Below are 10,948 nucleotides of genomic sequence, written 5' to 3' on the forward strand. Positions count from 1 at the left end.
ACAGGTGGAGGTGACCCATTACCATGTTGACCCAGACTGGTGGAGGTGTCCTGTTACCATGTTGACCCAGACTGTATCTAGTGGAGGTGACCAGTTACCATGTTGACCCAGACTGGTGGAGGTGTCCTGATACCATGTTGACCCAGACTGGTGGAGGTGACCTGTTACCATGTTGACCCAGACTGGTGGAGGTGACCTGTTACCATGTTGACCCAGACTGGTGGAGGTGACCTGTTACCATGTTGACCCAGACTGGTGGAGGTGACCTGTTACCCCGTTGACCCAGACTGGTGGAGGGGACCTGTTACCATGGTTGACCTGTTACCATGTTGACTGGTGGAGGTGACCTGTTACCATGTTGACCCAGACTGGTGGAGGTGTCCTGTTACCATGTTGACCCAGACTGGTGGAGGTGACCTGTTACCATGTTGACCCAGACTGGTGGAGGTGACCTGTTACCATGTTGACCCAGACTGGTGGAGGTGACCTGTTACCCTGTTGACCCAGACTGGTGGAGGGGACCTGTTACCATGTTGACCCAGACTGGTGGAGGTGACCTGTTACCATGTTGACCCAGACTGGTGGAGGTGACCTGTTACCCCGTTGACCCAGACTGGTGGAGGGGACCTGTTACCATGTTGACCCAGACTGGTGGAGGTGTCCTGTTACCATGTTGACCCAGACAGGTGGAGGTGACCCATTACCATGTTGACCCAGACAGGTGGAGGTGACCCATTACCATGTTGACCCAGACTGGTGGAGGTGTCCTGTTACCATGTTGACCCAGACTGTATCTAGTGGAGGTGACCAGTTACCATGTTGACCCAGACTGGTGGAGGTGTCCTGATACCATGTTGACCCAGACTGGTGGAGGTGACCTGTTACCATGTTGACCCAGACTGGTGGAGGTGACCTGTTACCATGTTGACCCAGACTGGTGGAGGTGACCTGTTACCATGTTGACCCAGACTGGTGGAGGTGACCTGTTACCCCGTTGACCCAGACTGGTGGAGGGGACCTGTTACCATGTTGACCCAGACTGGTGGAGGTGACCCATTACCATGTTGACCCAGACTGGTGGAGGTGTCCTGTTACCATGTTGACCCAGACTGGTGGAGGTGTCCTGTTACCATGTTGACCCAGACTGGTGGAGGTGACCTGATACCATGTTGACCCAGACTGGTGGAGGTGTCCTGTTACCATGTTGACCCAGACTGGTGGAGGTGTCCTGTTACCATGTTGACCCAGACTGGTGGAGGGGACCTGTTACCATGCTGCCCAGATCTCCAGCTCTCTGTCCCATGGGACAATGTTTCTCTTTTTCTCCCTTCTTCTCTTCCTGTTTTTGGACTATCGGCCGTCCCCTGTTCCCTGTTCCACCTCTTCACCTCTCCCGTGAGAATGGTGCTATGGGAGGGATTAAGGGCGGAGACAAGGTTAAAGGTCAGAGAGAGGGGGGTGATGGTCAGGCTGGGAGGTAGCTGGGCGGTATGTCCATTTTTGTTGTTGTTGTCATCAACGGCGACAGGCATGAGCTCACATCCTGGTTGCGTCTTCGTCTGAGAACCTGCCCCTCCTTATCAAGAGCGGTGGCCTGAGGGGGGAGGAGACACGCGTCAGCCAATCAGGACCGATACTCACAGGGACAACACTCATGCTGAGGATTGTGGGTTATAGAAGAGGAGCATGGGTAAAAGAGAGGTGAGCAGGAGAAGAGATGAGAGGAGAGGAGGAGGAGAGGAATGAGAGATGAGAGGAGAGGTGGAGGAGAGGAATTAGAGATGGGAGGAGGAGGAGGAGAGGAATGAGAGATGAGAGGAGAGGAGGAGGAGAGGAATTATAGATGAGAGGAGGAGGAGGAGGAGAGGCATTAGAGATGAGAAGAGAGGAGGAGAGGAATGCGAGATGAGAGGAGAGGAGGAGGAGAGGAATTAGAGATGGGAGGAGGAGGAGGAGGAGGAGAGGAATGAGAGATGAGAGGAGAGGAGGAGAGGAATGCGAGATGAGAGGAGAGGAGGAGGAGAGGCATTAGAGATGAGAGGAGAGGAGGAGAGGAATGCGAGATGAGAGAAGAGGAGGAGGAGAGGAATTATAGATGAGAGGAGGAGGAGGAGGAGAGGAATTATAGATGAGAGGAGGAGGAGGAGGAGAGGCATTAGAGATGAGAGGAGAGGAGGAGAGGAATGCGAGATGAGAGGAGAGGAGGAGGAGAGGAATTAGAGATGGGAGGAGGAGGAGGAGGAGAGGAATGAGAGATGAGAGGAGAGGAGGAGGAGAGGAATTAGAGATGGGAGGAGGAGGAGGAGAGGAATGCGAGATGAGAGGAGAGGAGGAGGAGAGGAATTAGAGATGGGAGGAGGAGGAGGAGGAGGAGGAGAGGAATGAGAGATGAGAGGAGAGGAGGAGAGGAATGCGAGATGAGAGGAGAGGAGGAGGAGAGGAATTAGAGATGAGAGGAGAGGAGGAGGAGAGGAATTAGAGATGAGAGGAGGAGGAGGAGGAGGAGAGGAATGCGAGATGAGAGGAGAGGAGGAGGAGTGGAATTAGAGATGGGAGGAGGAGGAGGAGAGGAATGAGAGATGAGAGGAGAGGAGGAGAAAAGGATTTAGAGATGAGAGGAGGAGGAGGAGAGGAATGAGAGATGAGAGGAGGATGAGAGGAATGAGAGATGAGAGGAGGAGGAGGAGAGGAATGAGAGATGAGGAGAGGAGGTGGAGAGGTATTAGAGATGAGAGGAGGAGGAGGAGAGGAATGAGAGATGAGGAGAGGAGGTGGAGAGGAATTAGAGATGAGAGGAGGAGGAGAGGAATGCGAGATGAGAAGAGGAGGAGAGGAATGAGAGATGAGAGGAGGAGGAGGAGGAGGAGAGGAATGAGAGATTAGAGGAGAGGAGGAGAGGAATTAGAGATGGGAGGAGGAGGAGGAGGAGAGGAATGCGAGATGAGAGGAGAGGAGGAGAGGAATGAGAGATGAGAGGAGAGGAGGAGGAGAGGAATTATAGATGAGAGGAGGAGGAGGAGAGGAATGAGAGATGAGGAGAGGAGGTGGAGAGGTATTAGAGATGAGAGGAGAGGAGGAGGAGAGGAATGAGAGATGAGAGGAGGAGGAGGAGAGGAATGAGAGATGAGGAGAGGAGGTGGAGAGGTATTAGAGATGAGGAGAGGAGGTGGAGAGGTATTAGAGATGAGAGGAGGAGGAGGAGAGGAATGAGAGATGAGGAGAGGAGGTGGAGAGGTATTAGAGATGAGAGGAGGAGGAGGAGAGGAATGCGAGATGAGAAGAGGAGGAGAGGAATGAGAGATGAGAGGAGGAGGAGGAGGAGAGGAATTATAGATGAGAGGAGGAGGAGGAGGAGAGGCATGAGAGATGAGGAGAGGAGGTGGAGAGGTATTAGAGATGAGAGGAGGAGGAGGAGAGGAATGAGAGATGAGGAGAGGAGGTGGAGAGGAATTAGAGATGAGAGGAGGAGGAGGAGGAGGAGAGGAATGAGAGATTAGAGGAGAGGAGGAGAGGAATTAGAGATGGGAGGAGGAGGAGGAGGAGAGGAATGCGAGATGAGAGGAGAGGAGGAGAGGAATGAGAGATGAGAGGAGAGGAGGAGGAGAGGCATTAGAGATGAGAGGAGAGGAGGAGGAGAGGAATTATAGATGAGAGGAGGAGGAGGAGGAGAAGAGGAATGAGAGATGATGAGAGGAGGAGGAGAGGAATGAGAGTTGAGGAGAGGAGGAGGAGAGGAATTAGAGATGAGAGGAGGAGGAGGAGAGGAATTAGAGATGAGAGGAGGAGGAGGAGGAGGAGGAGAGGATTTAGAGATGAGAGGAGAGGAGGAGGAGAGGAATGAGAGATGAGGAGAGGAGGAGGAGAGGAATTAGAGATGAGGAGAGGAGGAGGAGAGGAATTAGAGATGAGAGGAGGAGGAGGAGGAGGAGGAGAGGATTTAGAGATGAGAGGAGGAGGAGGAGGAGAGGAATGAGAGATGAGAGGAGAAGGAGGAGGAGGAGGAGAGGATTTAGAGATGAGAGGAGTACAAGGAAGCAGAAAACGGACGCACGCCACAAGCTGATGTTGACAGACCGGTGCAAATCAGTTTGTTTAGAGGTTTACCGTTTGTTTCGATGTTTACAGTTTGTTTCGATGTTTACAGTTTGTTTAGAGGTTTACAGTTTGTTTAGAGGTTTACAGTTTGTTTAGAGGTTTACAGTTTGTTTTGATGTTTACAGTTTGTTTCGATGTTTACAGTTTGTTTAGAGGTTTACAGTTTGTTTAGAGGTTTACAGTTTGTTTGATGTTTACAGTTTGTTTCGATGTTTACAGTTTGTTTAGAGGTTTACAGTTTGTTTCGATGTTTACAGTTTGTTTAGAGGTTTACAGTTTGTTTAGAGGTTTACAGTTTGTTTAGAGGTTTACAGTTTGTTTAGAGGTTTACAGTTTGTTTTGATGTTTACAGTTTGTTTAGAGGTTTACAGTTTGTTTCGATGTTTACAGTTTGTTTAGAGGTTTACAGTTTGTTTAGAGGTTTACAGTTTGTTTTGATGTTTACAGTTTGTTTCGATGTTTACAGTTTGTTTAGAGGTTTACAGTTTGTTTAGATGTTTACAGTTTGTTTAGAGGTTTACAGTTTGTTTTGATGTTTACAGTTTGTTTCGATGTTTACAGTTTGTTTAGAGGTTTACAGTTTGTTTAGAGGTTTACAGTTTGTTTTGATGTTTACAGTTTGTTTAGAGGTTTACAGTTTGTTTAGAGGTTTACAGTTTGTTTAGAGGTTTACAGTTTGTTTCGAGGTTTACAGTTTGTTTAGATGTTTACAGTTTGTTTTGAGGTTTACAGTTTGTTTCGAGGTTTACAGTTTGTTTAGAGGTTTACACTGCCACTTTTTCTACAGACAAACGTTAGTCACATGATCGCAAAGGGAAGGTCAGATGAAAACCCACGTATCCATACACACCTGGTTGCCTTAACAACACACATTTAAACCCTACCACAGACTACACAGTCAAACGGAGCAGGGGCGGGGCCTGTGGAAGGAAGCAATGTCAGCGCGGATGGGAGGGGGCGGGCTTAGGCTGTGATGTCACAGAGTGACAGAAGGGGAAGAGCAACAGCGATAAGCACAGAGACACCGAGCGAGTCTATGAGAGGGGGTCTATGAGAGGAGGTCTATGAGAGGAGGTCTATGAGAGGAGGTCTATGAGAGGAGGTCTATGAGAGGGAGCGGGGGGCAGGACATGGGTGGGGTTGATGGAGCACACAGAAGCAAGCAGCCAAATCAAGCAGCCAATCAGCACGCTGTGCCACAGGAAACGGAGCGGACATGGTTGTCGTGACAACGGGAGGTCATACCTTATCCAGTACATGGCCGGGTGCTGGTAGAAGTCCAACGACCCAGAGCGCTGCAAACAGAAGCTGTGCTCCAACTGGACAATAGAACACAGAAACCAGGAACCGTTTAATCCACTAGGACTTATAGAGAAACCAGTAGCCTTTAAAACCAGTATAACTTAATGAAAAACCAGTAACCTTTTAATCCACTAGGATTTATAGAGAAACCAGTAACCATTAAAACCAGTATAACTTAATGAAAAACCAGTAACCATTAAAACCAGTATAACGTAATGAAAAACCAGTAACCTTTTAATCCACTAGGATTTATAGAGAAACCAGTAGCCTTTAAAACCAGTATAACTTAATGAAAAACCAGTAACCTTTTAATCCACTAGGATTTATAGAGAAACCAGTAACCATTAAAACCAGTATAACTTAATGAAAAACCAGTAACCATTAAAACCAGTATAACGTAATGAAAAACCAGTAACCTTTTAATCCACTAGGATTTATAGAGAAACCAGTAGCCTTTAAAACCAGTATAACTTAATGAAAAACCAGTAGCCTTTTAAACCAGTATAACTTTATGAAAAACCAGTAGGACTTATAGAGAAACCAGTAACAATTAAAACCAGTAGGACTTAATGAAACACCAGTAACCTTTAAAACTAGTATAACTTAAAGAGAAACCAGTAACCTTTAAAACCAGTAGGATTTAAAGAGAAACAAGTACAGTCAACCTTTTAAAACCAGTAACAATCAGAGAAACCAGGGATAAACCAGTATTACTTGTAGAGAAACCAGTAAAACATTTAACCTTTGCAGGTATCAAACCAGTGGAAACCAGGTTTAAACCAGTAGGACTTATAGAGAAACCAGTAAGCTTTTAAACCAGTAACAATCAGAGAAACCAGGTTTAAACCAGTAGGACTTATAGAGAAACCAGTAAGCTTTAAAACCAGTAACAATCAGAGAAACCAGATTTAAACCAGTAGGACTTATAGAGAAACCAGTAAGCTTTAAAACCAGTAACAATCAGAGAAACCAGGTTTAAACCAGTAGGACTTATAGAGAAACCAGTAAGCTTTAAAATCAGTAACAATCAGAGAAACCAGGTTTAAACCAGTAGGACTTATAGAGAAACCAGTAAGCTTTAAAACCAGTAACAATCAGAGAAACCAGGTTTAAACAAGTAGGACTTATAGAGAAACCAGTAAAACATTTAACCTTTGCAGGTATCAAACCAGTGGAAACCACTACATTTAGATTTCTAAACCAGGAGTTCAACTCAGTTCATTCAGACTGAGAGCCAAAGACAAAGCCAGTACAACTTAGTGGTGCCGTGTAAAAAACAACAACAGACTTGTCTGAATCAATCTTTCCTGGGCGGTGCTTACCGTAATGACAGACACCCCGGCGGTGGTGTCATTAGCTTTAGGACCGGTGTTGAAGTGCTTCTTTAACTTTCCTGCTACTGACAGCTCATGTTCATTCTCTGACACACCGCCATCCTGCAGAGAGAGAGAGAGAGAGAGAGGAGAGGAGAGGAGAGGAGAGGAGGAGAGGAGAGGAGAGGAGAGAGAATTGTAGAAGAGAGGAGAAGAGAAGAGAAGAGAAGAGAAGAGAGGGGAGGAGAAGAGAGGATGGGAGAGGAGAGGAGAGGAGAAGAGGAAATAGAGGATAGGAGAGGAGAGAGAATTGTAGAAGAGAGGAGAAAAGAAGAGAGAAGAGGAGAGGAGAGGAGGAGAGAGAAGGGAAGAAAAGAGGAGAAGAGACGAGAGGAGAGGAGAGGAGGGGAGAAGAGAGGAGGGGAGAGGAGAGGAGAGAGAAGGGAAGAAGAGAGGAGAAGAGAGGAGAGTAGAGGTGAGGAGAGGAGAGGAGAGGAGAGAGAAGGGAAGAAGAGAGAAGAGAGGAGAGGAGGGGAGAAGAGAGGAGAGGAGAAGAGAGGAGAAGAGAAGAGAGGAGAGGAGGGGAGAAGAGAGGAGAGGAGAGGAGAGGAGAGGAGAGAGAAGGGAAGAGGAGAAGAGAGGAGAGAGAAGGGAAGAAGAGAGGAGAGGAGAGGAGAAGAGAGGAGAGGAGAGGAGAGAGAAAGGAAGAAGAGAGGAGAGGAGAAGAGAGGAGAGGAGAGGAGAGGAGAGAGAAGGGAAGAAGAGAAGAGAGGAGAATAAGTTTTCCCTTCACATGCTTTGGGGCTGTTTTTCTGCAAAGGCACCAGGACGACTGATCTGTGTAAAGGAAAGAATGAATGGGGCCATGTATCGTTAGATTTTGAGTGAAAACCTCCTTCCATCAGCAAGGGCATTGAAGATGAAACATGGCTGGGTCTTTCAGCATGACAATGATCCCAAACACACCGCCCGGGCAACGAAGGAGTGGCTTCGTAAGAAGCATTTCAAGGTCCTGGAGTGGCCTTGCCAGTCTCCAGATCTCAACCCCATAGAAAATCTTTGGAGGGAGTTGAAAGTCTGTGATGCCCAGCAACAGCCCCAAAACGTCACTGCTCTAGAGGAGATCTGCAAGGAGGAATGGGCCAAAATACCAGCAAAAGTGCGTGAAAACCTTGTGAAGACTTACAGAAAATGTTTGACCTCTGTCATTGCCAACAAAGGGTATATAACAAAGTATTGAGATAAACTTTTGTTATTGACCAAATAATTATTTTCCACCATAATTTGCAAATAAATTCATAAAAAATCCTACAATGTGATTTTCTGGATTTTTTTCTCATTTTGTCTGTCATAGTTGAAGTGTACCTATGATGAAAATTACAGGCCTTTCTCATCTTTTTAAGTGGGAGAACTTGTACAATTGGTGGCTGACTAAATACTTTTTTGCCCCACTGTATATAGATGGACTATAGATAGATTATATAGATGGACAATAGATAGATAGATTATATAGATGGACTATAGATAGATTATATAGATGGACTATAGATAGATTATATAGATGGACTATAGATAGATAGAGTATATAGATGGACTATAGATAGATTATATAGATGGACTATAGATAGATTATATAGATGGACTATAGATAGATTATATAGATGGACTATAGATAGATTATATAGATGGACTATAGATAGATTATATAGATGGACTATAGATAGATTATATAGATGGACTATAGATAGATTATATAGATGGACTATAGATAGATTATATAGATGGACTATAGATTATATAGATGGACTATAGATAGATTATATAGATGGACTATAGATAGATTATATAGATGGACTATAGATAGATTATATAGATGGACTATAGATAGATTATATAGATGGACTATAGATAGATTATATAGATGGACTATAGATAGATTATATAGATTTTTATTTTTTTATTTTACCTTTATTTTACTAGGCAAGTCAGTTAAAGAACAAATTCTTATTTTCAATGACAGCTTAGGAACAGTGGGTTAACTGCCTGTTCAGGGGCAGAACGACAGATTTGTACCTTGTCAGCTCGAACTTGCAACCTTTCGGTTATTAGTCCAACGCTCTAACCACTAGGCTACCCTGCCGGACTATAGATCGATAGATTATATAGATGGACTATAGATAGATTATATAGAACAAGGTTCGCAATCACACAGAGTAGAATGTTAGATGTTCCAATCAAATGTGATTGGTCACACACACATATTTAGCAGATGTGATTGGTCACATACAGATATGTTATTGCGGGTTGTAGTGAAATGCTTGTGTAAAAAAACACGCAAGACAACTAAAAACTGCTTATGAGCTAGAAGCAGAGCTGACGTGCCATCGTCAGACAAACACGTGTTAGCCCTTATCGTCCCCAAGGACCAAGATGGTGAATCAATGCTATAGTACGGTAGAGTATAAGGGGAGAGGTTCTACTCACCTTGACCCAAGGGTGCTCCAACACCTGTACTGCTGTGTATCTCTGATCCACCTCCACCTGCAGCATGGACCTGATCAGCTCCTTGGCAGTCTCTGACACATTGTCCCAGTAAAGGAGAGGGAACTCCAGCTGCCTCGTTAGGATCTGGTCAAACAACAACTCCTGGTCATCACTGCTCCTATACACAACATAGAGAAACACATCAAAACATTAAATATACAATATCTTAGAATTAATCAATAAGGCCAGAGGGGTCTGGTATATTTAATCAATAAGACCAGAGGAGGTCTGGTATATTTAATCAATAAGGCCAGAGGAGGGCTGGTATATTTAATCAATAAGGCCAGAGGATGTCTGGTATATTTAATCAATAAGGCCAGAGGAGGTCTGGTATATTTAATCAATAAGGCCAGAGGAGGTCTGGTATATTTAATCAATAAGGCCAGAGGAGGTCTGGTATATTTAATCAATAAGGCCAGAGGAGGTCTGGTATATTTAATCAATAAGGCCAGAGGAGGTCTGGTATATTTAATCAATAAGGCCAGAGGAGGTCTGGTATATTTAATCAATAAGGCCAGAGGAGGTCTGGTATATTTAATCAATAAGGCCAGAGGAGGTCTGGTATATTTAATCAATAAGGCCAGAGGAGGTCTGGTATATTTAATCAATAAGGCCAGAGGAGGTCTGGTATATTTAATCAATAAGGCCAGAGGAGGTCTGTATATTTAATCAATAAGGCCAGAGGAGGTCTGGTATATTTAATCAATAAGGCCAGAGGAGGTCTGGTATATTTAATCAATAAGGCCAGAGGAGGTCTGGTATATTTAATCAATAAGGCCAGAGGAGGTCTGGTATATTTAATCAATAAGGCCAGAGGAGGTCTGGTATATTTAATCAATAAGGCCAGAGGAGGTCTGGTATATTTAATCAATAAGGCCAGAGGAGGTCTGGTATATTTAATCAATAAGGCCAGAGGAGGTCTGGAATATTACTTCATAGTTTTGATGTCTTCACTATTATTCTACAATGTAAAAAATAGCAAAAAAATTAAGAAAAACCTTTGAATGAGTAGATGTGTCCAAACCTTTGACTGGTTACTGTATATTGTCATCATTGAAGGGTAGCCTAGTGGTTAGAGTGTTGGACTAGTAGCTGGAAGGTTGTTAGATCAAACCCCCGAGCTGACAAGGTACAAATCTGTCGTTCTGCCCCTGAACAGGCAGTTAACCCACTGTTCCAAGGCCGTCATTGAAAATAAGAATTTCTTCTTAACTGACTTGCCTAGTTAAATAAAGGTTAAATAAAAATAAAAAATTGTGCCGGTGCCGTCCATACAGTTAACATTACAGACGTGTTAGCTTGTAGCTAGCGAACGTTACTGTCAACTAACAACGTTAGTTGGATAGAACATTCGCTATCTTATGTGCCTGTTACACGCAAGTGTCAAGGCCCATGGTTGTACACAGATGACTTCAGTCATGTGAAAAACCTATACAGATATAAATAGATATAGCTTCCGTTGTTTGTAGCTTTAATCTGACTGGTGTTAGCTAGCTACTAGCGCTGTTGCTACGCAACCCACCATGTATCAGAACTCTGAAACTAAAAATTCCATATGATGTCGTTGGCATGCCGATAGCCTTTCTCTGGGCTCGGAGATTCAGCACTACCTCCTTCCAACCACATGGCGGGGTACGGCACCAATCACTGAAGCTCTGGATTCCACTCCAGACGTTGATTCATCAAAATGACGA

At 44.7% G+C, this 10,948-nt stretch overlaps 1 pseudogene; it reads right to left on the reverse strand.

The window, feature by feature from the left end:
* Positions 1-905: 905 nt before the first annotated feature.
* LOC115127967 (serine/threonine-protein kinase DCLK1-like) overlaps positions 906-10,948 on the reverse strand; it is a 23,851-nt pseudogene continuing 13,808 nt past the window's right edge.

This window comes from Oncorhynchus nerka, linkage group LG10 (genome assembly GCF_034236695.1).
Source record: "Oncorhynchus nerka isolate Pitt River linkage group LG10, Oner_Uvic_2.0, whole genome shotgun sequence".
Lineage (NCBI taxonomy): Eukaryota > Metazoa > Chordata > Actinopteri > Salmoniformes > Salmonidae > Oncorhynchus > Oncorhynchus nerka.